This window comes from Mixophyes fleayi, chromosome 7 (genome assembly GCF_038048845.1).
Source record: "Mixophyes fleayi isolate aMixFle1 chromosome 7, aMixFle1.hap1, whole genome shotgun sequence".
In the NCBI taxonomy this organism is placed as follows: domain Eukaryota; kingdom Metazoa; phylum Chordata; class Amphibia; order Anura; family Limnodynastidae; genus Mixophyes; species Mixophyes fleayi.
Genome location: NC_134408.1, coordinates 40,017,414 through 40,039,677, shown reverse-complemented (window position 1 = coordinate 40,039,677; position 22,264 = coordinate 40,017,414).

Genomic DNA, 22,264 nt, shown 5'->3' with positions numbered 1-22,264 from the left:
AATCCAATACCTATTTTAACGTAGCCAGCCCCCCCCACCCACGTAATTCCTACCTAGAGCCCATCTAAAAAGCACAATCCGCCCAAACAAAAAATCCATTGTCCCACCCACCACACAAGCGTAAACATAATTATCCCAAACAATCAATTAAAAGCACATTAATAATCCACCCTTTAACCCTTTAGTCACACCCCCCTCCTCCCCGTCCCTCTCCCCTCACTCATCCCATTGGATGACACATGGAAACACAAGTATAAGAAGACCCACTTACATAGACAAGCAACATCCCTGACGAAGTCCGCCCGGACGAAACGCGTTTGAATTGAACACTTCAAGAGACCTGCCTATACTCGGAAAAGCTCTACATAGTATCAAGCTCCCCGAAGACAGCCTCATCACACAAAAATCGAGAAACAGCAAGAGCGGAGAACCCAGCTCTGCAGTGGAACGCACAGGCGCCTGTGCGTTCCAAGCCTACAAACCGGAAGTGAGGATACAGGAAGAAAGTCGCTGGGCCGCAGCCACCCCGACCGCTCGTCCAACACTACGGTTTAACATCTATAACACCAGCCACCCGCCCACTCACAGTAAAGGACCAATAACTGCCCTTTTTAGAGCAAAAAGCAAATAACGCTATTACAACCTGACAATATCCACCCACCTACACGTACAAAGCCCATACACTGCACTTAACTCCACATATACCCCTTAACTCCCCTTAGTCATCCACATTAATTCTCCTTAAGAGACACCTCATAACCCTCATAACCCACATATATCCACCAATCCATACACCTATCCCTTTAAAGGGAACCCAACCAAATTTATTTTAAAGATAAAAGCTTGCACAGTCACCCTATAGCCATACATATCACTATATTCATTTAAGAAAGGCAAGCTTAGATACCAATTAGCAGATTTTCTGCAAAGCTCAAACCACAAGCTTCAAACAGGGCAATTTAATCCCCTTGCCCGCCCCATCCCCAAGGGCTCCCAACCCCTAGAACCTCCCCTTATACCCCCGCAGTATACATGGCACTAGAGCTATAAACAAGCCAAAGGAGCTATAGACCAACACTGCAAAAGGAGCTATAAACATTTCCCGGCCGCCATCGTGTATACTGTCTCGCCTGTTCTCTCTGTCTCTCTCCCCCTTCCCCCCCCCCTTCCCCATTTTTTCTCCTCACAGGTCGTGCCACGGAAACAACAAGGAGATAAAGGGATTACATTGGTTAGTCAGGATTTCGTTAGGTATTCCCATTCGGCTAAAGACATGCACCAGCTCTCTAGCTATTGTCTTGCTTGAGATATTGTGTAAAGGGAAGGCCTTGAGATACTGGGTAGCATAATCCATTATCACTAGGATATACTGATGCCCCCAAGCAGTCTTTAACAAAGGGTCCCACAAAATCCATGGCTACCTTGTCAACTAGGGACCTCTATAATAGGCATGGGCACTAGTGGGTTCCTGAAATAGGGTCTGTGAGCATGATACTGGCATTCAGGACAGGAAGAACAATATTCCGACACCTCTTTATACACCCCTGGCCAATAGAACCACTGGAAAATTCTCACAATGGTCTTTTCTTCCCCTAAGTATCCTGCTCTGATGTGATCATGAATTGGTCTAATACGGTATTCCTATATGACTGGGGAAATAAAAGCTGGTCTACCACATTCTCACTTCTTATTGTACAAAAGCTCATTACGAATGGCCATGTGTGTGTACGGAAGCCTGTCACCCAGTTATATGGGCTACCTACTAATAGCTCTCTCATTTTTTCTGGCTTTTATTATGGTGGAGTCTTTCAATTTTTCTGGTGCAAACAATCCCTTTCTCAACTTTCAAACCTGTCTATAGCTTCTTGTTCCCCCGTAGGAGTTGCCTCACTTTGACGCTCATCATTTGCTATTTCCCCAGCCATACTAGCAAAGGCTCAGGGAGTTCACAGGACAAACCCACTGCCAGAGGACCCTCAGTGAAGTCAAATGGCTCTATACCATTCCCACCTAAGCCCATACTGGATTCCCATAATTAAAAAAAAAAAAAGGAAAATCTTTGCCTATTATAGCATAATGCACCAAGAAAGGGACCAATCTGACCTTAATAACAGATGAACCACAAGGGGTCTCAATATTCACCATAGCAGTGACATAATGTCAGGTGTCACCATGTATACAAGATACATCACAGTTGTTCGCTGGCATTTTGAGCAGTTTACTAACCCCGCTTTAAACACATTATTGTCAAGTTTTTTTGTGTGGCGGGGACCTTCCTGGCTCCCCAGTCTCCAGGTCCAGTGACAACAGTCTCTTAATTTTTACCTCCTCTTAACCACCCAGCACCTTTTTCCCATGCAACAGTCTTACCAGATGTTACTGAAGTGCATTGTCACAGATCTAAGCAGTGCTGTGGTAGCCAGTAGTTCCTCAGCCACCAGATACCTCTCCACCATTTCTACCAACTTGTCAGCTGTATGAGGGTTCCTATGGCTTACCCACTTGCGCAACAACATGGTCAGAGACGTCAAACAGTCCATGACAATTCTTTCCATTATCTACGGACCGGTTAATGTCTCCAGCTGTAAACATTTCTTGGTCAGGTGGATAAGGTCATTCATTTGTGAGCGAGGAAGCTTGTCAATGGAGTAAACCCAGCGGTACACTCATTGTGCTCGAACCGACAGGGTAACTCCCAGATGAGTCAAGATTTACGTTTTTAGCTTTTCGTAGTCCTGAACATCTTCAGTGTTTAAATTGAAGTAGGCTTTAAGTAAGGTGCTCCTGCAAGAAAAGGTGCCAACAGCCCAGCCCACTATACCTTAGGCGAGCTCTCACGCCCAGCAGTTCTCTTAAAGATACGCCTCTACATTGTCAGCTGTAGTCATTTTTTGAAGAAAGGGACTAGCTCTTATGGAACTGGACTAGTCACTGAGCAGGAGGACATATTTATAGTAACTGCTGTCATCTGTTCTACCACTGTAATCAAGGCTATAATTACGTCTTCCATGTTTTCTATTTTTATCGGCAACTTTGTAGCTCCTTTTACCCAGAAATCCACACTCAAAAAATGAGGGTCTGGCCTATTTTTTTGAAAACAGTAATAGTTGCCTTAACAGCTGTAACAGTTTTCACAATTGTGCAGACCAAACCCCATTTGAACTTGCCTTTGGATGTGTGGCTCTGCAAATCTGAGCACATATCACACTATAAAAACTCTGCAGAGTATCAATCTTTTTGACTGCTGCTGAAGGGTTTTGCAAACACCTTTATTCTCTTCTATTATTCCAGCATAGAAATATTCACTTGATACTGGAAAGTATAACTTCTCGTAAATCTTCATATATGCAGCAAACACTCTGTTTTAGTGGGTTATCTATATAACATGCACATACATATTTAATTCAAGAATTTCTCCACTGTGTCTGTTGCTTTAAATTTGCTTCTTCTTATCTATATTACACAACAATACTGTATAATGCTGGCAAATCTGTTAAAGCAGCTCAAGTACATAATATGTAAACAAAGTAAACTTTTGAAAAATGTACAGGTTGTATTTAAAGAAATGCCAAAATGTCAATCGTTGTGTTGATCTAGTTGCAAGGTGGGTAGAGAAAGCACTGTTGCAAAAATGTTCTTAAAGGAATTTATACGTAAATTTGGGGTAGCGAGGTGTTTAGAGCAGGTAGAGAGAGGGCTTTACTTTTACAGAAGAAATTACAGATCTCATATTACAGGCAGTTAGTATCAAACAACTGCTAGAGGTAACTTTCTGGAGTAGGCCCTAGAGAGTGTAGCAGTAATAATAACACCACTTCTTCTCCTACTCTAGATCATACTTGCCAACTCTCCTCGAATTTCCGGGAGACTCCCGAAATCCAGGTAGGTCTCCCGGGAGAGCAGGCAAGTATCCCGCATACTGTAATTTACTCGCCAAAATGACGTGATTCACCACCCATGTCCCCTCCCATCCTCCAACCACGCCCCCTGCCCGGGATCTCCCGGAATTCACTATTCAAAGGTTGGCAAGTATGGTCTAGTTGGGATATAGAGTCTCCTTGTGGGAAGAAGAGCAATGGGATAAGCATACAGCAACCATCACAATATAATGCATTTTGTTTATAGGTATGACATATGTTACAAATGCTTGGTAAACATATGTTCAAGATTATCTTTTAATCAGAGAACTGCAATTGGTAGATAAAACTCTTAATATATTTAGCTGCTGGGAATGATTGCAAATACCACATGAACAACATATAATTTTCAGTGTGCAGTGTCACTCTCAACTCCTTGTTAATACTGATCTAGTGAAAGGGTTTTTATCTTCACATTGTAAATAAAATTAATATTAAAAACTATATGTATAATTTGCTTTTTAATCAATGGACCCCTGATTAATGTTACTTCTACTGATAAGTAGGAATAGACAGATGGTTTTTGGATAGGAGTTGCTTTATCTAATAGTACTCAGTTTTCTAATAGCTCTCATTGTGGAAATTTTACTGTACAATCATGGCTAAAAAATTTGAGAATGACACAAATATTGGTTTTCACAAAGTTTGCTGATTCAGTGTTTTTAGACCTTTTTGTCAGATGTTGCTATGGTATACTAAAGTAAAATTACAAGCATTTCATAAGTGTCAATGACTTTTATTGACAATTACGTTAAGTTATTGCAAAGAGTCAATATTTGCAGTGATGACCCTTTTTTTTGAAGACCTCTGCAATGAGCCCTGGAGTGCTGTCAATCAACTTCTGGGGTACACACTGACTGATGGCCACCCATTCTTGCCTAATCAATGCGTGGAGTTTGTCAGAATTTGTGGGTTTGTCCATCCGCTCTTGAGGATTGACCACAAGTTCTCAATGGGATTAAGGTCTGGGGAGTTTCCTGGCCATGGACCCCAAATTTCGTTGTTTCGAGCCACTTAGTTATCACATTTGCCTTATGGCAAGGTGCTCCATCATGCTGGAAAAGGCATTGTTCGTCACCAAACTGTTCTTGCATGGTTGGGAAAAGTTGCTCTTAGAGGATGTTTTGGTACCATTCTTTAATCATGGCTGTGTTCTTAGGCAAAATTGTGAGTGATCTCACTCCTAACATTGCAGAGCTTGCTCAGGAATGGCAGCAGGCAGGTGTGAATGCATCTGCCCACACAGTAAGGCAAAGACTTTTGGAAGATGGCCTGGTGTCAAGAAGGCCAGCAAAGAAGCCACTTCACTCCAGGAAAAGCATCAGGGACAGACTGATACTCTGCAAAAGGTACAGGGATTGGACTGCTGAGGACTGGGGTAAAGTCATTTGCTCTGAAGAATCCCCTTTCAGATTGTTTGGGGCATCTGGGAAAATACTTGTCCGAAGAAGGGAAGGTGAGCGCTACCATCAGTCCTGTGGCATGCCAACAGTAAAGCATCCCGAGTCCATTCATGTGTGGGGTTGCTTCTCAGCCAAGGGAGTGGGCTCACTGCTTGGATACACCAGTGCAGGAAAGAGCTGAACTTCTCAAAAAATGCACTCAAGACTGAACAACCCATGGGGAGACATATGTCCACGTAATACCCGTCAGGCAGCCAAAACCCCATGAATCAAAAAGATTCCAGATGCAGGAGAAGAAGACAAAAAGCAGATTCTATGTCTAATTTGGCAAGCAATGCTACCTTCTCAAATGGTTACACTATACTAAGAGCTGTCTCAGACGATTGATATGAAATGGAACTATGTTTGGGATCAAGGACATCATTTACAGAACCACCTAATGGGTGGGACAAATGTTGGATAAGTCTATACTTTCCAGTCTCTTTTCTAGGGACTACTCCTACTGCTGAAATTATTCACTCTGGTATGGGAGGAAGGGAAAATGGACCTCACATGCGACCTAAATTTCCTTCTTCGCACTTTGTCAGCCACAACTTCTGGTAATTCGACTGCTGAACGTAAATTACATACAGCGCGAGCCTTGACTTTCTTACTAACTGGAAGTTTGAAACCGAACTGAAAGTCCTCCCATAGAAAATAAACCAATTTCGAATTAGGATAGAGCCTATACCAATGATTCAGCTCTTCAAAATGAATAGGGGATCGGGCTTTAAGAAGTAGTAAGGGGGCTCAACGTCTCTTACTGGAGTGGTGGTGGGATGGGAAAAATCCTTTGCTGAGTGGGGACCATGACATTGAGAACAGATGTGTGTTCGACCCGCGCAAACCATTTTTAGCCAGACCTCTACATCCATGCATTCAAAAGGGATCATCTGCTGCCCTGACACACCTTTCCTAAACTCTTCATCATAAATGGGCCAGCCAGTAGGATGTTGGGTACGGAATAATGATACTTATTATTCCAACACTACTTACCCCGACGTGGAGAGACTTAAGGGCTCCTTCCCCGATCAGCGTGCAGGACGACTTCTGTGTATTGCGACTGGAAGTGATGGCGATCCCTGAAGAAGGCGGCGCCAGCTGATGACATCACCGATAACTGTAACACGGTCATCGGTGCTGTGAAGGGGGTAATAAGCAGATGAGACCTTTATTTAGAGGCCTGGCTAAAAATGGTTCGGCCCAGTTGTCTGTAGGGATGTGTGTCTGTATATAAATGGTTAAAATGATGTAGGGACTGGTGTGCGTGTATGTAAAGGGATAACATGCTGTAGGGACCACTAGCGGATCCAGAGGTGGAGTGGGGGTGAATGGGGCTTGCAGTATCCAGGCAGCATCCTCTATCTGCCTCTTGGCCGCCAGACACCTGCACTTAGTGTGCAGCCGCAGGAGTGCCCTGCAAGGAGTGAAGGGGGAACAGTTACCCATCAAAGTGATGGTGCAATCCCCTAAGGAAATGTATTGATCTGCCCCTGGTAGTGATTGGTGTGTGTGTGCGTCCCATGTAAAGGGTTAATATATTGTGGGGATTGGTGGGTACAGGCACCCCATCTGCCGGGCTCCACATCTGCCACACTTTACTTTCCCTTGTCCGGGCTCCCCATCAGCCACATTTTTCTTTCCTGCTTCCAGGCTCCCCATCTCTCACACTTTCCTTCCCTGCGTCTGGGTTCCCCATCTCTCACACTTTTCTTCTCTGCATTGCGGCTCCCCATCTCTCAAACTTTTCTTCCCAGCGTCCGGGCACCCCATCTCTCATACTTTCCCTCCCTGCGTCTGAGCACCCCATCTCTCACACTTTCCCTCCCTGAGTCGAGGCACCATATCTGCCACACTTTCCTTCCCTGCGTCGAGGCACCACATCTGCCACACTTTCCTTCCCTGCATCGGGGCTTCCCATCTCTCACACTTTTCCTCCCTGGCCCGGGCACCCCATCTGCTGTACTTTCCTTCCCTGTGTCCGGGCATCCCATTTTCCACACTTTCCTTCCCTGCGTCCGGGCACTTTATCCACCACAGTTAACCTCCCTGCCTGCTGCTGCACTATTTATTCACCACTATCAGTTACCCGGTGCTGCCCACTAGCCCCGTCAAAACATTTCTCCTCAATTCTGACTGACATCTCCTGTTGCTCTATCTCACCTGCCACCATTCTCCCTGACTCCAGGCTAGACTCCCTGCACTGCATTCATAGCAATGGAGAAGAGGGATCATAGAAGAGAGGAGACAAAAGAGAGAGAGAGAGAGAGAGAGAGAGAAAAACAAAAAGAATAGATTACATTCACTTTGTTCTAGGTAACTGCATGTATATATATATATATATATATATATATATATATATATATATTATATATATATATATATATATATATATATATATATATATATATAGTATATATATTATATATATAAATATATATGTTTTGAAATGTTTTGACGGGGCTAGTGGCAGCACCGGGTTACTGTTTGCTCCTGAGGAAGTCTTGCTGTGATCAAGATGAAACGCGTCGAGCCTTGCTGTGGATCAGCTGTGTTCCTTGAACTATATGTGAGTTCAGTGTTTATCTTTTTATTAAAATTTATATATATATTACATTTTATTCTCCTCCATTTTATTATACCGCCGTTGGAGGATTGTGGCTCTCTATAGGAATTTGGCTGTCTCCAAGGAAACATCTCCTGAATGTTACTTTTGAGGTTATTCGATTTCCAGCTATCTGGTACGCATATGATTTGTTATTCTCACACAGATGTGGTATTGCTTCTCTCTGGCTAGAATATATGCACCCGGGCTAACATTGGATATCACACATTTTAAGTTGTTGTAGTGTTTCCAAGCCTCACGTGGTGTATTAACTTTAACACTACAATATTACACTATGTTTGCCTTTTTCCACATTTCTCTATTGCTCCTGAGTTGAGATCCAGAGTTACAGTGCTCAAAGAAGATCCACTCGTTTCTAAAGTTCTACGGATTAAATTTGATGGTACGCATATATATACACATTCCCTTCCATTATTATCCTGGTATTAGACTATGAGGCGCCCTGCCTGTGCTTTGTTTTAGTGAACTATTTCTTCTGGATTGACCATCTGGATTCAGGCTGTGTGGCTGCCACTCACACAAGAGTGAAGTGATTTTTCTGATATATTGGGACTATCATTGTACTTAATATTATTGTACTTAACATCTCTGAATACTTCATAACTGTTACCGATGTGATAGACAGCGCCTGAGTGTATCAATTTTTGTGTCCCATATATATAAATATATATATATATAATTTTTTAGGAATATATTTCCCCGCCGTCTAGTGGCTCGTATCTGGTGGTGGGTCATGCTTCTTCACATGTGCACGTCACGAAGCATTGGCAACCACACACTTTTTCATGGGCCCCTGCCATTGCATTTGCCTGGTGGGCCCTTTATGTTCCAGTCCGACACTTATCACAGCTATCCAGTTCTCTCTTGGGCGCCTGCGACAGTCTTTAGCACTACTTCTTCATTTGTAAACAAACACCTAGGGGTAAATTCATCAAGCTGCGGGTTTGAAAAAGTGGAGATGTTGCCTATAGCAACCAATCTGATTCTAACTGTCATTATGTAGAATGTACTAAATGAATGATAACTAGAATCTGATTGGTTGCTATATAGGTTTGAAAAAGTATGGGTAAATGTATTAAACAGCGTTTTTTGGTGACTTTATATATTTAAAATAGCAATGCCTTAATATCGGTGAGTTCCAAAAAGCGCTGCTTAATATATTTACCCTCTACTGCTTGTTCTGCTGCAAGGGTACAGCCATCTAGAATTCAGTCAGGTGATCCTTCCAGCTCAACCAGATTTCAGCAGCTGTGATCACATGATCTATGCAACCAATAGGTGTTAGGAACACCCTATTTAAACCTGCTCCTGAGATCTGCTCATTGCCAGAACAACACACTTTCTCTCCTGAGAATAGGTTTTGGCTCCAGGCTTCAGTTGTTTCCAGCACTGTTCCTGAATACCCTGCATTACCAAGTGATCATATTTCTGCAAATACCCTTCCTTAAAAAGTACATATATTTCTGAAAGTACCCTGCATTTCCAAACTGCTAATTATTCTGCAATAGTTCTGCATTCATCAAGAGTACTTACCTCATCAAGTACTTTACATTATCTAGTACTTATTCTGCAGTGCTTGGAGTTTTGCCGATATCACCAGTTCTGTAACTGGGGCTAGTTCAGAGTTTCTATGGCTCATCTCCAGTTATGTGTATCTGTGTGTGGTTTCTGTGATTGTCTCACAGTCCTGAGTTCTCCATTCCTAGTCACAGTTCTGTGTTATGTGTTCCTGTCTCTAATTCCAGATCATTCTGTTCTGAGTATCCATATTATACACATTCTGAGTTTTTAATAGTGGGTACCAGTTCTGTGTGCCTGGTTAGAGGTGGTTGAGTTCTCACGAACAGTTTCAGAGTGTTGCTATGATAGAATCCATTTTTATACTCTATCCCGCTAGTGCTATTCAGTGCATTCCAGATGAGCAGAGGGTTTATCAAGGCCTCCAGTTTCTGTTACACTCCGGCATCAGCAAGGCCCAAGGGTCCGGAATTGGATCAAGAAAAACAGACAACCGTGACACTCTAAGAACATTCGTTTTTAAATTTAGAATTAAGGCAGGTGAAGAAAATAATTACATTTTTGCTGACTTCAAAGAGAAGTGTTTGTGCTCTAATAGGTCAAGAGTGTTAGACTTGCATATTACAGTACAGCACTGTGGAAGCTTTTTGGTGCCTTATAAATAAAATATAATAATAAAGGGGTTCACATTAATAGGGCAGTTTTATTGTGACAATTAAATTGGAATATAAGATTCTGAACACTTTCTTCTTTCAATGCCTCCAACTGAGACATGCAATGAGTGCACAAATAGCAGATAGGACACCTATGTTGGTGAACTTCCCTCTTAAGGCCATGGGTCAGAGCAGGAGAATTTCAATAATTTAATAGGACCTCCTTTCCTGTCTATCACCTGATACCCTCTACTCCCTTAAACAAAATGGATGGGAAATATAGGCAATATCTCTGATGAGGACTGGACACTAATGCTAAAGGGCAAGACAGACGCTGTTACGTTTTTACATTATCAGCAGATTCCTTTTTACATCTGTCATAGGGTCTATTTTACATCAATTAGTCTGCTCAGATTGGGTAGATGGCCTGACTCTAACTGTCCGATATGTAATTCCCCCTCAGCTACTTTCTGGCATATGCTTTGGTCGTGCCCAATTATGCATAGATTTTTACTCTACCTGTTGCCCCCTCAATATGCCCTAGGATTTGTCTCTTTGGTGATATCCTAGAATACATCTTTAATAAACCAATGGTTAAGTACTTTTTATCTACACCTACACTCACTTCACACACTTTCTTACAGCAAACAACCTACTGGATTCTCTTCAGTCAGGCTTTCGCTCTCAACACTCCCCTGAGACTGCACTGACCAAGGCTGTCAATGATTTGATTACAGCAAAAACTAAAGGCCATTACTCTCTTATAGTTCTCCATACAAACGCTACAATCCCTAGGTCTTGAAGGCACTGTCCTATCCTGGTTCTCATCCTACCTATCTAATCGCTCTTTCAGTGTTAATTTCTCTGGATGCACATAAATGTATTTTTGCCAGTGTCATTTTCTGTCTTCTTAATTTCTCAGAATGTGGACTTTCAATTGCAGTGTCTTGTTGAGACAGATGTTTTTAGCGGTGGGAGGTCACTTAGGCCATAGCATAAAATGCCCATTCCCATTCTGTCTCTAGTCTGTTGGACAAAACGGAAAGATGGGTCAAGTGTCTTTCCTGGCATTTTGTCTGTGTTTTGCCTTTCTTCCCTCTTTTCACTGCCCTCCTGCTCTGTCTGCCTTCCTCCCTTTTTTTTTCTTTCTTTTCATTGGTATTGCCTTTTCCGTTTTTTATTAGCTTTTCTCTGTTTCCTTGTCCCCCATTCCTTATACAACAAAAAAATGTGGCTGGTGCATTGTGATTGGTTCCCCCCTACTGTTGACGTTAAGCTGGGCTTAAATGAATCTAGATAGCATGCTGTTTGGCAGGATGAGGCATCTAAGTCTGCAGCTGTAGATGGTGAATCAATTTAATGTACACAGCATTTGGGTAGGTGGAAGTCGAATGCTTTTAACAGGTTTGTGCAACCTTCTCTGCTATACTGGATGTCTGTTCTACCTTTCTGCTCTCTCTGCCTTCGGGTGACACAGGGCTTCTGTTGCTTTTCGAAAAAAGGGCGCAAAGGTATTTTAATTAATTTTTCCTTTACAAGTGATTGACTGTTGGCGCCGCAAGTTTTTTTTTATGGTTTTACCTTTGCCTGTGTCTCCTGTTCATCTACTCTTGTTTCTTTCTCTTTTTCCTTTTCCCTGCCTGTTTTTCCTAACGAGACTTAGTTTAGGTATGGTGGTGCTGAAAAACATTGCACAGACTGCGGACTATGCTTTGTGGGTGCAAATTTATTTCTGTAATGACTGAAAAGGCCTTCATTCAAGTTAGGCTTTGGTTTCATACAGGCGAAACCCTAGGGGGCAGATTTGTTGGTTGCGTTCTTTCAGCCCATAAGGGACACGGGTTCTCGGATGCTTGGGATAAGGTTAAGGCATACTCAAGTTTAAGTATAAGAATACGCCCAGGTGAAATGGTATTGATATTGAGAGGGTATACGACCTCACTGTGATATTAGGAGCATTGGTCCTAGCCAAACTGAATATTGTTTTCCCCTCCACCATACAATGTTTGTATTTTAATAAACTCCTCTATTTGCCAAGATCTGTTTTTGTGGTCTTTATTATTAGTAGATTAGTAAGAAGGAATGTAAATGTGGGACTGACTATTATGTGAGACCATCAAAGTTTAAGCATTTTAATAGAATACTATAAAGCAAAGAATTTCCTTTTACATTCTAGTAACTAGTGCAAGTTCATGGTATGTGACATGTTGTTATATGCATCATTGAAAATATTTTTCTTGAATAACTTCCTTTTCTGTGATTTTGGGTGGATCCTGAGCGGCTTACAGCATCTAATCAATGATGTATAGTTTTAAGACACAAGTAAGAAATTTTCATTACGAGGATTGAAATGAACATGAAGTATTACAGTATTGCCCTGCTGTGGATCTTCTCAGCATGTGCTTCAGGACAGTCTACAGTTTATTCTACAGTTTCCAGTGGTATGTAATTTTGTATACACAATTAAGATTAAATCATGAAATCCATGCATGATTTTATAATAATACTGTTAAATTCTTTCCTATTAAACGTCCATTATACATCATTGCAACGAACAGCAGATTCTGAATGCCGCCCTTCATGAGTATATAATATTAGATCTGTAAATATTTGATTTCCAGATACCTCAGCTTAGAAAGCACATTGGCGATCATCATTTTAATGTGGTGATTCTCATATAAGAACTCCAATCCAAACAGCAGAATAGAAGTTTCAGGATTGTTTGAAAGAAAAACAGGTACAGCAGTTACGGAGAGGTTTTCTAATGCACCTCTTATATATAATTTCAGATTCAATTATGCAGTTCTTAAATAAGTTTAACCTTATGCAAATAAAGTATAATTTTTTTTCTCTGATTTATTTATTTATTTTCTCTGATATATGGAAGTTAGTTTTGTTGTAAACAATTTTCAATTGAAATAAAGGGCTTGAAAAATGTAAAAAGAAAAGAGAACAAATCATGTTTTACACTAATAATGTATCACAAAGCCAGGGATGACTTTAGTGTGATTGATTAGCTTCCTCAAGAAATGGGACAAACAGAGAGTGCAGATAGACATAAAATAAAAAAATTGAATAAATTCTAGAAACAACCTTAAGAACTTTGGAAACAGGTGGAAACATCTTTAAGGACACATGCCACAGAGGTTTCTCCATACAAACATGCTTTATACAAACATGCTTTACAAATAGATTCCTTCTAAAAACAAGGTAGATAATTTATTAGACGTTTCTCTCAAAGTATAGTTCTTCTCGTAATAAAATGCAGTTTATTATGACAAAACAGTAGAATTTTCTTTTGAAAGACCTTGTATTGAGCACTGGAATTGGTTCTTATCAGTGATGATTACTAAGGTGTGTATAGACTATTTATGGTTAGGGTTTTAACATGTGTTTTTTTTAGCCATTTGCTTCCTAGTCTCGGTAATGTCTTCTGTATCTGTACTTTGAGCTTAGGGTTTGCGAGTGCGTCTTTTCCCAGGGATTAGAAGTTGTTGATTTTGCTGTTATGTGCTGTCTGAAAATGTTGGACTTGATTTTGTGTTATTTTATCCCTTTTTTTATTATTCATGTGTTCACTCACCCTTATGTTTAAGTGTCTTGCTGTTTGTCTCACATATTTTTGGTTGCAGAGGCCTGTGATAATGTAAACAATATTTGTAGACTTACAATTTATATTTTTTGCACAATTTTTTATTGCTATTTTTGAATACTTTGCAGTTTCAGCAGGTATTGTATTCTCTAGGGTTTTTCAATGTTATTTTTTTTACCTGTCAGGTTTTTTTTATAGGTGACTTGGTACAAATAGTCTCTGTAGGTTTCTGCTTTTTCTGTGTGTTTTGTGGGGTCTGCCTGGTAGTAAGGGGTCTATGCAGGGCCGGACTGGCCATCTGGCACTTCTGGCAAATGCCAGAAGGGCCGATGGTCAGATGGGCCGATCCATCCCCATGCAGGCTCGAGCAGCAGCAACTCCTGGCACCAGGGCTGAATATCAGCCCTGTACACAGGGTGGATTGACAGGCTAGTGCCGGGAGAGGCACCAACTGTAGTAATGTTTGCGTCCACGGATCGTAATGATCCGACCCTCCCCTGCTTTCTTCTCTCTCTTTTTGTGAAATTATAATGTGACAGCGCGTATCACGTGTGCAGAAGGGAGAAGAAGGCAGAACTCCCCGTCCTCTGCAGCGCCGGATAAAAGATGGTTAGTGTGGGAATGGGATGGGGATATTAAAGTTGAGTGAGGAGGCTCACTATCTGAGCTCTTTGGTTTTTATTTGCCACCGACATGATTTCAATTGTGTCGACAATAGAGGATTTGTTCACCAATGCGACAGTATGAAGCCTCTAGACAGATCATCCTTTTTCTTATTTTGTATAATTCTCACAATTTTCTAAATCTAAGTAGAGTATCCGTATGATAAGTGTGCAGCAGTCCAATATCATTTTTATTTTGATTTTTAATTCCATTTTTCATTTTGATTTTGATTTTTTTATAATTTTTACATGCATGTATTTACAATCTTTTATACGCAATTTGCCTTGGATTTATAGGGATACAGCAGTTTTGACAGGATTCTGACAGAGTCAATTAAAATATAGGGAATCTGTTCTTTTGCCCGGACATACTATATGTATTGATCTCCCTCTATACAAAACATCTAGGTGTTTATACATGGGGGATGTTATTGTCTGTTAATTATTGTATTATCCTTCATATTTATATGATTCTGCCTAACTAATATATGAGCTTTTTTAATACTGTCATGTTGCTTAAGTGTTATAAAACTTTTTGATACAGTACTTGGTATAAATTTATCAGTGTACCCTAATTGAAGGGGGTAAGGATCACAGGTTTTTCCCAGCGCTCAACATTCTGTTTATGTCCTTTGAGGTTAACGATTTGATGAATCGTGGTTTGAGCTGCAGGGTTCTCCATGTGATACCCCCATTATTGAAATTATTTATTGGTCTGCTAGTGCCGAGGCTGATTCTCTAGGGAATCTTGGTTTTAGTCCAATATGCTACCTACTGTTTACCATTTGTAGCTTTGGCATCTTTTTGGTTAACACAACATTACTGCCCCATGTTCAAATAACCGCACAGGCATCAGGCCCGGCGCTCCCATTAGGCAATCTTAGGCAGTTGCCTAGGGCGCCGTGACCTGCAGGGCGCCGCTGACTAGATTTTCTAATCTAGTCAGCGGCTCAGGAGAGGGTTGCCGCCACCGCTGTTTTTCAGTGTCCGCGGGGCATCTGTGAAGTATCACACTGTCTGTCAGACAGTGTAAATAAAGTTCTTTCCCGGCGCCCCCCTCCCCTCCCAGAATGCATCACTCCGCTTCTGCGTGAAGAAGGCGCGGATCAGCTAGAGAAAAGGTAAGTAAACTCTCCTTTTTTTTTTAGTGTGTTCGCGGGGGTGGCAAAATTTTGCCTAGGGCGCCGTGAACCCTAGCACCGGCGCTGACAGGCATCATATCCCACTGTAGCAGATAATGTTTGATAGTTGCCAGACATCAATGTAAATACAATAAATATATTTGTCATGTACATTCACTGCAGGTCTATCCACTGCTAGAACTGTTTGTGATATAAAAGTGGTTTGTTTTTGTATGCAGCGTTAGAAAGTGCGCTTTGAACTTGAAAACTTCATTACAAAACAAAAAGGAAGATTAAATGGTGACGCAGTAGTTTCCTTAATATTATGGTAGCTAAATCTCATTTCATTGCTAGCACATATACTGTAAATAAATCGCCAGAATTCAAAGTTGTACGCAGTTGTAAATTCCTGCTGGTTAATGTTTAGAGCAAGGACAACTAAACGTAAGGGGAACCACTGGAGACGGCCGTTATGTGGGCAAGCTGCTGCCTCCACTGGGACGATGAGTAGTGTGTCCCCGTAAAGATCTGATCTGCCAGATCAAATCCAGGTCTGAAATATTGTAAGTGTGAGCAGTTTTCTGCTATGCTCAAAGCATGAGGGCCTTTTGTTAGCTAGTCATTCAGCTTGACCAACTTATGTAGCCAAATTGGCAACAGATTGGTGACCTCCCAAAAAAGAACTGAAGTTCCTCATGTGATGCTCACACAGCTCTTTTATAGGAAGGTATTTCAACAACTGCTGTAGTGGATAAAAGTTACCCAATCCCTGACTGACACATGTTATATTTGCTTTTAGTTTTTTCTTCACATAATAATCTGCACCAACATATACAGTATTTGGTAAACCAGTTTGTTTAAAATGGACTGTAGAGAGCAATCTTTAGCAAGCAGTCTAAGGGACAGATTCAATTGGCCGCAAATATTATACATTCTTAAAAGGTTAACATTTTAGCTTAGCTTTCCAACTTAGTATAGGATTAGTGTGAACTCAGTGAATTATATGTTCAATTACAGGGCATGAGGTTTCCCATGATGGGCAAAGATTTTAATGTTCATTATCATGGATGTCTCCTGAGAATCAATGAGAGCTACTGGGGTGTTTATGTAATTGTTTAGGAAGATTTGATGAGCATAGGATACATAAATAATTACCACACAAACCTTGCTTGTTTTCCTTAATATATCATATATATCATGCAGGGAGCCCACAGCAGGTGGGCCTGTGTGCTTTAAATGCCAGGGCTGATTTTTAGTCCCAGTCTGGCCCTGGGTCTATGTATTCATCACCTTTTAGGATCAGGGCCCTCTTAAGAACATCTTGGGCCCTCGGGCACAGCAGTGCACCGGGGCCCCTATATATACGAAAAAAAAATGAGTATATTATATATATGGACCCTGCAGCCCAGGGGGGCACGTCGGAGGCAGGAAAAAAAAACAAAAACCTGAAAAAAAATAAGAAAATACTTACCTTGTGGTTAGCTGGCAATCCAGCTCCCTTCCTGGTCTCCTCCTCCGTCGCTCTCCGCAATGGATGTCGGGCGGGCGTGATGACGTCACGCCCGACATGCACTGCGAGCACCGCACGGAGGACGGGCCCCCCTGGGCTGCAGGGCCCCCGGGCACCTGCCTATTGTGCCCAATGGGAAAGACGGCGCTGTTCAAGATGTGGGTTTTTGCAACATTAGTTTTTGTTTTGAAGTTGCCTTTAAAAGAGAAGTTTTGTTTTGAGGTGGAGGGGGTGTCGTGGTTGACTTCTATTAGTTTTGAACTGTCTATTTGTTCTCTTTGGCCCCAGCTTGTTTTTGGACTCTTTTAGGAATATCTCATATGCTTGGATTTCTCAATCTCAAATCCATTCGCAGTATACACACAAGCATCTGTTCAATTAAACGTCACATTAGAACACATACAAATATTTTATATTATAAAGTAAATGAACAACTCTTAACAGTATAATTGTTAATAAAAATATGCATTTTTACATTTTTATTTTTTTACATTAAATACATACATCAAGATGCTTTTAATGCATACTGTACATACAATACATTTATAAAGTCTAATTTACTTGAATACACTTATTCTGTGCTAGCTAGTGGCACCTTAATGTACATGGACTGCGCCCCTTCCCTCCCCTGTTCCACCTCTTAAGACGTAGGCAGTTGAGCCATTTTCATTCAGATATCAATTGCATGCAGTTGGGTTCTTTGATGTAGTGTCCATTTTGGAGCATTTGCATAGCAATTTCCCGCAATATAAGGCGCGCATACATACATGTTTGAACATGAATCAGGCCCTATGTGGCTCTACAGTAAACAATTGAGCCATAGAGTTTCATTGAGGCTCATCAGGGCTACCATGTTGAGCCTGTGTATCCCGTGGCTTCCAACCTCAGCAGCATGTTGGCTCTATCACCTCCCCTTAAAAGTGGAGGTATATGATCAATAATCTTACAGCATAGAGTCTACAAATTGTGCCTTAATTCCACAAAGTGTTGTGCCACTGGTTGATCATTACTTTTACCATCTAAGGCCCCTCGATTTGCCGATCAATGTAAGGCATGTGTTGCTTCAACTGGCATGTAGTCTTTCCTACATAGTATAGTCCACACGGACAGATGATAATATACACTACATGCTTGCTAATGCAAATTAGTGGGAACCAAATGAAATTATTCTTTTCAGAGTATGGGTGGCTAAACATTGTACTTGGCTCCAAATAACGACATGTAATGAAATTTGGACATCTGTAACAGCCTATCCTCAGTTTTCATCAACATTTATCATCATCGACATTTATTTATATAGCAAAAACATATTCCATAGCGCTTTACAATTGGGAACAAGCACAATAATAAACAAACTGGGTAAAACAGACAAAGAGGTGAGAGGACCCTGCTCGCAAGCTTACAATCTATGGTTTTGATTCAAAATGTTGTAAAGGGCTCCGTTTACTCTTTGTCACATCTGCTCACATTACTATATCCTTATTTTTGTGCCCCTTGTATAACATGTCGTGATCCTTAACTGTTGTAAGGCTGGTAGTTCATGGTCAGTCTGGGCCACAATGTTTCTGTTGCTCCATGGTTAAAGTTAACGTTAAAGTATTAAGTCTAGTGTATAGTAAGGGGTAGGGGTATACATATATATATATATATATATATATATATATATATATATATATATTGATATATAGATATACACACACATATGTATATTTGTATGCATATATAGATAGATAGATAGATAGATAGATAGATATAGATATGGATAGATAGATAGATAGATAGATATGGATATAGAGATAGATATGGATAGATATAGATATGGATAGATATAGATATGGATAGATATAGATATGGATAGATTGAATAGGTTTATATAAGTTTTTATCGCGAGGTTTGAATTCTATAAGATATAATAGGTCTGGCAGGCTTGGTCTTTTAAATCTGCAGTCACATTGTGCTGTGTTATATAGGTAACATAGAAAAAGGAGAGCTCCATTGCTCCATTGCTGATTGTCATTGCTGAAATACAAATCATAAGTCTGGCAGGCTTGGTCTTCTAAATTGTTGCGAAAGTGTATGAAAATAATATTGTGACCTGTGAGGTGGTCAAACTTGACTGCAAATGACTTGAAAACAGTGTTATTGAGGTTAATAATAATGTAGGGGGGGGGGAAAGTTAAAATATGTGATTTTAGCAAAAATAAATAGGGATTTTAGAAAAAAAATCAGGATCCAAAACCAATCTCAAAACCAAAACATGCAAGGGCGGCTTTGCCAAAACCAAAACACAAAGTTAATCCAGATCTAAAACCAATACCAGAACACGGGGGTCAGTGAACATCTCTAGCTAATACAAGTTTAGTTTTTCTCCCCCCCAGCTCCAAAACACTAACCAGTCCCCTTTTGGCTACAAAATATGGCTAATTTCTCCTGCTGACGGGTGGAAAGTGAAGCCACATATATTACTCCCAGCGCACACATCTATCTGTCATACGCAACGTTATGAAAATCTGTGAAATCTCCTATCTTTAAAATGGGGCGTATTTTACCAAATTGTAAAAAAAACTGTAAGTTTCTCAAAACTGTAACCTATCAAAGGCACTCCTCAGCACTAATAGTGTTCTAACAAAACAAACCCCAAATCTTAAGAACCTCTTGCACACTGAGTTACGCTCTCCCAAAAAATTAGAAAAACGGTGACTTTTGCAAAACAGGAAGTGGAAAAAAACAGCAAGATTTTGAACTTTAGATTATTCCTAATTTGTCATTTTTTTATTCTTTTTTTTTCTGAAATTTGGAATGCGGCACCTATGGGCAGTTCTCCATTTGCATGCCAAATTTCAGCTTAATAGGTTTAATACTTTTTAAAATGTAGCCCTTTAAACACCATGCCTCCACTCTCACAGATTTAACATGGCGGAATGTCGTTTATTAGATGCAAACTTAATATAACGGCACGACTGTACTCTTATAGTATTAATTATATTGTAGATTTGTAAGGTGCCACAGTGCTCCACAGCTCCTTATAGTTTGGAAAACAGTAAAAACATAAAACAGGGACATACATTGTAGACAAAGTAATCACAGACATGAAATCAAAGGTTATGATGGACCTGCTCATTGTTTGCCTTTCGATTTGAGCCTGACTCTGATTTCGGCTTGTCTCTTGTTTGGAAACTGTACTTGTGACCTCGACCTTCAGCTTGCTCAAGACTCTGCTTTTGCCTACTGATTAGTTGCCTCCTTTCTGACATCTTTTCCCAGCTAGTCAAGTCATGTGGCAGTTAGAGTGCAGCAGCCTGCTGCAAGGTCCATACCAAATTGCGAAAGTTCCTGGTGAAGACCGGGGATCCGCTAGATTCAGCGCCTTGATCCTGCCAGTGCCAATGTTAACTGACGAACAGGAATCCTATTTCCCCAGTTTTATGCGAACACAATAACCATCTAATGATGGGCAAAACTTCAGTGCTAAAGATGCAGATAGAATTTACCTCATATCAATAGACACCTAAAAATAACATAGACACCACAAATATATGGGTACATATATATATATATATATATATATATATATATATATATATATATAGATGGAGTAGTAGACAAACACTGCAGCTATTTCAGGGCCTATTGCAAATCCCATACATATTAAACTTATACAAGTCCAAAGAAGAATAGCGGTGTGATGATCACTATTATTATTATTACAGTAGGGAAAACAGTACATACATAAAACAGTGACGTACAAGGTAGACAAAATAAACGCAGACAGGAAAACAAATGTTATGAAGGACCTGCTCATTAGAAAGCTTATATTGTAAGTGGAAGAGGGCACAGCTGAAGCAAAAGGTGTGAGAGTGGCTTTGAGTGGAGATTGGGACAGTTGTGAGGATGCATTAGTGTGAATAGTGTTGTTGGAGATATGGTCACTCTCTAAAAAAGAGATGGGATTTCAAAGAGCATCTAAAGATTTGTAGGCTGTGGGCAGTGTCGGACTGGGGCATGAAGGGCCCACCAGGGGACTGCAACACTACGGGCCCACCAGAGGGGGTGTGGCCAGCCATCATAGAGGCGAGACCAGACACTAGAGGGGGAGTGGTTAGCCCACAAAAGGACAGCTAGCACCATAGTGTATTATATAAAGAATGCAGTGTGTAAATAAAGAGTACACAGTCTTGACCTGCCCCTTAGATTGGGCAGAACAGTCACCAAAAATCGGGATTGTCCCACTAGACCAGGCTTGGTTAACCTGTAGCACTCCAGGTGTTGTGAAACTACAAGCCCCAGCATGCTTTGCCAATATATAGCAGCTTATTGCTGGAAGGGTATGCTGGGACTTGTAGTTTCTCAACACCTGTATAGCCACAGCTTAGCCAAGCCTGCACTAGACTCAGAACATTTGACAGACTGTCCTACCTGTTCTTGTCACTTTTACCATCTGTGGCTGCTGGTTTCTTTGGTTGTGGCTTGTCTGGTCCCTGGAATGTTGGGGGCCCTATTTGGAAAAAATAATAGGTAAATTTAGAAAATTCCAATCTGTCCCGGCATTAAATCAATAGGACCCACAATTAATACTTAGGCCTTCCTCCAGCCCCAACATTAAAGTAATAGTATTCCCTTTAAATTAACCTATTTTTCTCCCTCCAGACAGCCCCTGCAATAAATTAATCGCAGTTACGCATAATAAATATACCTATTTCCTGCAACCATCAAAACCACCCCGTCTTAAATTAATAATCCCCACTATTAAATTGCCCCACCATCACCCCACAAACAAAATATCACCCATTAATTAGACACCACCTACCTCACACACACTACATTGCCACAAGCCCCCTGTGCCATCACACACACTACCACAAGCCCCCTGTGCCATCACACACACACACACACACACACACACACACTACCACAAGCCCCCTGTGCCATCACACACACACACACACTACCACAAGCCCACTGTGCCATCATGGACACAAACTACCACAAGCCCCCTGTGCCATCACACACACACATTACCACAAGCCCCCTGTGCCATCACACACACAGTATCACAAGCCCCCTGTGTGATCACACACACACAGTACCACAAGCCCACTGTGCCATCACACACACACACACACACACACACACACACACTACCACAAGCCCCCTGTGAGATCACACACACACACTACCACAAGCCCCCTGTGCCATCACACACACACACACACACACACACAC